Genomic DNA, 7,812 nt, shown 5'->3' on the forward strand with positions numbered 1-7,812 from the left:
TTTCTCCACATTTACCCTTAGGTGCTTCTGATTACGGTTTGATCTGTCTAAAACTATTATCTTATTCGTTCTTATCATCTGAATCCCCCTATCATCGTACATATTAAATTTACCTTAAAGCTAACTGAGGATCTTTTTGTGATTTTTTTCGTGATGGCCCTTGGATAGAAACTTTTTATCTTCCTGCTGACAAATGTGTTCCTTACATAACTTTGTGGATTCAGGCAACCATTACTTCCATATTTATCAGCAAAACAATTCTTCAGAAAACAGACATCTGTTTTTTACTGCAAGAAACCATTGTAAACAGGTTTTGTCTAACGCCAAAGCCCACTAATCTCAGGTCATGAAATCTTGTACTTCATTTTAAAAATTAGGCTCTTGTGACATCTGGAGAACCTTTAATAGTATAAATAATAAGGGTAAATCTGTATTCCACCTTTCTTGTATGGCTCAGGCTTTGTCGCCTCACCTAAAGATTAAGCTGAATTGTTTGCCAAGAACTTTTCATCAATATCATCTCTTGATTCCACTAGTTGCGTTCGTTCTTGATTCCACTAGTTGCCTGATTTTGTTGTCAATCAGGTTGATCCATTGCTTGACATTCATATTACTCTTGTTTCTGTGTCTAAAATGATTTCCTGCTTAGACTCTTCTACAGCTTGTAATCCGGACAACGCACCTGTTATTGTCTTGCAAAAGTGTTCTTCCGTGCTGTCGTCTATACTTTCAAAACTATTTAGCAAGTGCTTTTGAGAGCCTTGTTTTCCAGCCTGCTGGAAAGCGGCATCTATTAACCCTATTTTCAAAAATTTTGGAAAGCAATTTGATTCGTCTGACTACCGCCCCATTAGTCTTCTTCCTATCACAAGCAAGATTTTTGAATCTTTAATTAACAAACACTTAATCTCTCATCTTGAATCTAAAAACTTACTTTCTGACCTTCAATATGGATTTCAATCTTCTCGTTTTACAGCTGATTTGCTAACAATAATAACTGACAGGTTTTTTCGTGCATTAGATGAAGGTGGAGAGGTGAAGGCCATCGCTCTTGACATTTCAAAAGCTTTTAATAAAATTTGGCATGCTGGTCTTCTCCATAAGCTTTCTTCTTATGGTGTATCCGGCAACATCTTTAAGATTATTGAATCCTTCCTTTCCAATCGTATTATAAAAGTTTTCCTTAATGGACAGCACTCTTCTTCATATTCTGTAGCTTCTGGGGTTCCTCAAGGTACTATCCTTTACCCCATACTCTTTTTAATTTACTTAAACAATCTTCCAGATATTCTCACATCTAAGGTGGCATTTTTCACTGATGATACTACCATTTATTCTTTTCGTGATAAGAAGGCAACACTAATTGCTTGGAGGATGCATTTGTGCTTGAAAAGGATCTCACTTCTGCTACAGCATAGCAGCATTTCAGATAAAACTCAATTTTATTGAGCCAATTGTTAACGCAATAATTTAGATCTTTCTATACTTATGAACAGTGATGTACTCGATGAGTCATCCAACCTTCATCTTCTAGGAATAACTCTTACTTCCGATATTTCTTAGAAACCATATATCAAATCCGTTGCAAAATTATCATCTGCTAAGGTTGCGTCTTTTTATGTTTTGACACTTTCGAAACATAAAAAGATGCAACCTTTTTGCATGGAGTACTATTGCCATATCTGGGGCGGATCTTCTAATGATGCCCTTTCTCTTTTAGACAAGGTGCAAAAACGCATTGTAAACATAGTTGGACCTGCTCTTGCAGCCAACCTTCAACCATAATCAAATCGTCGTAATGTTGCTTCTCTTTCTCTTTTCTATAAATACTATAATGGCCACTGCTCTAAAGAGCTAGTGTCTCTTGTGCCATTTACTAAAATTCGTTCTTGAGCTACTCGTCATTCAATTAAGTTTCATCCTTTTTCTGTGACTGTTCCTAATTGCTCCAAAAACTCTTATTCGTCTTGTTTTTTTCTTCAAACATCATTTCTTTGGAATTCGCTTCTTTTATCTTGCTTTCCCTATTCAAATAATTTTCAATCTTTAAAGTCTTCTGTAAATCGCTATCTTGTTCTACAATCTTCATCTTTCCTCTTCCAGTAACTTCAAACTCTAATTAAAGACATTAATTATTTTTATAAAGACATTACATAGATCATTAACTAAAGTGGTGTCACTTTATGGCAATGGTAAGGTGTGATTTTTGAACAAGAAAAAAATTGAGTGCTAGGATCAGTTAAAAGTAATGAAATGATAAAAGATTCATTGAAACAAAATTATAAAAAATTTTCAAATTTTACCATTAAAAAAAAAAAATGTAAGAAGCCTTACAAATCTATAAACAAATCAAATGAAGATCTTCATCTAAGTAAATATGTATCTTTCATAAAATTATGTTCTCTATTTATGACAATGACATGCAAAAAGAAATTATAAAATCTGATATATCAGACCATTTCCCAATTTCTATAACAATTAACACAATTTTAATTTCTTACACTAATAAATATCAAACTATAAGAAAACGTAATTTCAACAAAAAAAATTTAGAAATGTTTAAATATCAATTATCATTGTTAAACTGGAAGCATATAATTTTTAATCACGACATAAATGTAATCTCTAATAAGTTATTTAATATGCTTGGTGTTTGATACAATCAATTTGAGTCAATCATGATACCTTACTTAAAAAACTTAAGTTCTACGGAATAACTGGTAAATTGATCAAATAGTATAAAAGCTACTTGTCAAATAGAAACCAATTCGTCTATCACGGAGAAGAATTGCTTTCTATTGATCTTCAAAATAAAACATTAATTGAAATAAAATGTGCTTTTCCACAGGGTTCTATCCTTGGTCCACTTCCCTTTTTAGTATATATCAACGATCAAAATCAGGCCTCGAACGTTATGAGCATCATGTTTGCAGACGATACCAATTTATTTTTATTAAACGTTGTCAAACTTTTTTTAAATATGAATAAGGAACTTACACAAGTTTCTTCTTGGTTTAAATGCAATAAACTAACCTATTTTTCTCGACAAAAATATTACATGGAAAACTCATAATGTTTATATATCAACAAAAGTTGCAAAAAGTATTAGAATCCTCTATAAGATCAGATATTATTTAAATAAAAATAATTTAAATAAGTAAAAACAACTATACTACTCATTTATTCATAGCTATATAAAATATGCAAATATTGACTGGGGAAGTATAGGTCAAAGTAAGTTGCAACATTCTTACCGCCATCAGAAACATGCAATGCGAATAGTATATTTTTAAAATCGTTTTTCAACGTTTATTCATAGATATGAATATATCAAACGTTTATGAACTTAACTTGTATAATACTTTATTTTTTACGCATTGTTGTATGAACAAACCTTTATTAAATGTTTTTAAAAAGTTATTTACCTTTAAAGTAAAGAATAAATATAGTTTGCGAAACAATAACTATTTAAAAGAACACTTTTGTCAAACAAAGTTTAATCAATTTTGCATAGATTATAGTGCACCTTATCTCTGGAATAAAGTTGTCCAGCTAAATTTAGATTCATCTATCGCTTTTTCTGCTTTTAAAAACAAGTTAAAGAATGTTATTTTTTCAACGGCTAATATATTGAAATATTTTTGAGATATTATTTTAATCATTTTATTTCAAATGTTTTGGATTGTTATTTTGTTATAAACTGTATTGTTTTATATTATATTTATACAGTAATTTTTATATGGTTCTGGCGACAAGATTAAAATGATCTTCTTCCAGATTCCAAGTTTATATGTTTATATTACATGCAAATCACGACATGTAAACTATGTAAACTAAAGAAAAAAAAAAAAAAAAAAAAAAAAAAAAAAAAAAAAATATATATATATATATATATATATATATATATATATATATATATATATATATATAATTTTAATATGTATTCTACAAAATAGATTGCTCAATGTTATTAAAAGAACATAGCAGTAATAAAATAGTTGAAAATCAATTAGCAAAAATTAAAAACTCAGTGTTGAGTAAAAACTTTTTGTTAAGTTATTTTCTACTAATATTTATATATATATATATATATATATATATATATATATATATATATATATATATATATATATATATATATATATATATATAAATATATACATATATATATATATATATATATATATATATATATATATATATGTATGTATGTATGTATGTATGTATGTATGTATGTATGTATGTATGTATGTATGTATGTATGTATGTATGTATGTATGTATGTATGTATGTATGTATGTATGTATGTATGTATGTATGTATGTATGTATGTATGTATGTATGTATGTATGTATGTATGTATGTATACATATATAAATATATATATATATATATATATATATATATATATATATATATATATATATATATATTATATATTTCCGAATATGTATATATATTTCCGAAATTATATATATATATATATATATTCCGGAAGTATATATATATTTCCGAAAGGTGAGCACAAATGATATTATTATTTTAGTGAAATAAAAAACACTTTTTTGTTTGAAATACATGTTTTGAACTTACCATGTTCATCATCAGTTTGAAATGACCAATATAAAATTTTTCAATATATAGGTTACAAAGTAATTAAAAATCCATTATGAATTGTTGTTAAAAAAAAAAAAACTATTTATAATACATAATTAAAATAAAAAATATAATACAAAGGAAATAATAAAAATACAATCAAATTTAAAGTTAACATTCATTACACAAAAGGTATTGTACAATAAAGGACTGGATGTTAACAAAAGTTAAATTAGAACAGTTCAATACCTCTGTGCCTAACTTGTTTGTTTAACTCAGGGTTCTGCCATTTTACATAAAGACTTTCTTTAATTTCGAATTCAGTTTCCCTTCCCAGGATCCAGAATGGTTAAACATTCTGCAGTTTCTTTATTAAAACAAGCAATGTTGGATTTAATATGTTGAAATATATCTGATTTTTTATCTTTCTTAAAATGTTCATCAATACTTTGAGAAATATGTCGGACAGTTATGTAACAAACATTACAGTTTGCACAACTAAATTTATAAACAATGTTAAATTTTAAATTTCTGGGAATAATATCTTTTTATGTAAAAAAATTTGAATTTTAGTAGAAGTAAATACCAATTTTATGACAAATTTCTCTTTGCAAAACAGCTTTATTAACTCCGATATTTTGTTTTTAGCGTTTAAAGATCGTTCTCCAATATAGGGTATTTCAAAATATTTACATTCATATTTAGGTTTTTTAAAGGGTTCAGAGTGTTTAAGGTCCAAATATTTTTTTGAGGAATTATTTATTAGTTTATTAGGATATTGATTCTTAAGTAAAGTTAATTTACTTCAGGATGACGAGGTAACGGTGTGATTCTATTAAATAGAACTAACTAAGATAATGCAATCTATTCAATTATAAATGATTAAAATAAATTTAAACTTCTTGACAAAGATCCTACAAAATTCATTTTAACAGCAATTTTTAATGGATTTTTAATTACTTTGTAACCTATATATTGAAATATTTTATATTGGTCATTTCAAACTGATGATGAACTTTGTAAGTTCGAAACATGTATTTCAAACTAAAAAGTGTTTTTTATTTCACTAATATATCTATCTATCTATCTATCTATCTATCTATCTATCTATCTATATATATATATATATATATATATATATATATATATATATATATATATATATATATATATATATATATATATATATATATATATATACATATATATATATACATATATATATATATATGTATATATATATATATATATATATATATATATATATATATATATATATATATATATATATATATATATATATATATATATATATATATATATATATATATATATATATATATATAGAAGTACTATAAGTATAAATAGTCCTAACGATCTAAAGTATAAATTATACTTAATAACTATAGTTAATAGAAATGAGAAAAAGTAATAGAATGAGAGCCACATTAAAGTTATCTTCTCAACAATAGTTATTAAAATTTTACTTTTTAATACTAATTTAATAAAATAAAAAAGCTAATTTTATCATTATCTTTGACAATTATAACATTAACAGGTTGGCAATCAAAAAATTTGGCATTCACCAAAAGTAGGTTGCATATTTTTCATTTGCGCTCAAGTCAAAAACCTCCTAGGTCCGCAGTTTAAATAATTTTCACAACCTACTTTTGGTGCATGCTAAAAATCGCTAAATCACAAACCAAAAAAATACTTCGTTTGTTTTTAAAAAGCTTCGTCCAAAAAACGCAGGAAATGATTTTATGTAGGTGTTGGAGAATAAAAACCCACCCATGAACATTAATAGTATATACGTATATATAGATGTCATTTTTTAAGATAAGGATGTAAAATAATTTATTTGGGGACGCCATTTTGTTTTAGAATTGATAAAATTATTTAATTTTAGATGTTTCAGTTTTGTTTAAATACAAATAAATTAAAATCCTTCTTTCGTCCCTACATAAAAATAGATTCTTCAACTATTTATTTGTTATGTGATTTGGTTTTAGTATATATATAAAAATAAAATTTAAAAAAATAATGTTGTTGCTAATAGTGAGTTAGTTTCAATAGCTATAAAATATCATTTCTGTAAAAGATGAGTCTAAAAGCTTCAATACACTTTGAGAAAATTTAATAAACAGAAAATGTTTGGGTATCCCATATTACCCTCAAGGGTGGGGTAATATGGGGCACCTGATCAATGTCAGCTAAGGATAGTAATAAGTTATGCAAGAACTTATAAATCAATGAAACAAGACAAAAATTTATATAAAAAAAACAAACAGCTTTAATATTACAAAAAAAAGAAAAGATCAATAAAAATTAATTTCAATTTTTAATCGCAGTCAATGCATAAATCACATTTAAACTCGTCTTCATCAGCCCCTGCACATTCTGTGTGGGCCCATTTTCTGCAAGTTTGGCACATGACCCACTGCTCTCCTTGGCCATCTTCCGAGAATAAGCCTGTACAGTATATGCATAGAGTGTCATTATCAACCATTAACGCACTCGTCATTGTTGCGCCTGTTTGTTTTGACTTTTTATTTTCGGCTGAAAAAAGTTTTTTTTTTAATTTTGATTTTCCTTTTGTTTTTTCATTTTTTTCAGGCTTCTCACTAAGCGATTGTTTGTAAAGGGAACTTGTCAGCACGGCAGTAAATCCCTTACGCCTTCTGGTTCTGTTCACTCTTTTTTTGGCTACGGGATAAGGACTTATGTCACTAGCCAACATGGGTGTATCACTAGAGGTGCTGACCACTGACGGATGTTGCGATTGAATGGTTATCTCACTTTCAGGGGGAGGCATTTCTGTTGTTTCTGCCGCCTTAAACTCCCACTCCTCAAATACATTCCTATTTACTGGCCAAATTTCAGTATTTTCAAATCCATTAACTGCTGTTGCGAGGCTGGCAGTGCGCAGATAGGCCTTCGCAAATATAGAAGTTATTTGGAATTCTGTGACGATTCGCCCAGAATGTGAGCGGAGCCACATCTGAATCTCGGAGTCATAATAAGTAGATAACAACTTCATAAATGCAACATCAAGAGATTGCATTTATAAAGTTGTTATAAAATGATAATTGATAAATTGTTATAAAATGTTGTCTAGCCAAATTAATGCCCTCCAAATTCTTGTTATGTGAGGCATGACCATCTAATATAAGTAAAGCAGGGCTTTCCTGACTAGGTTTTACACATTTAATGAAA

Source organism: Hydra vulgaris, chromosome 03 (genome assembly GCF_038396675.1).
Source record: "Hydra vulgaris chromosome 03, alternate assembly HydraT2T_AEP".
Lineage (NCBI taxonomy): Eukaryota > Metazoa > Cnidaria > Hydrozoa > Anthoathecata > Hydridae > Hydra > Hydra vulgaris.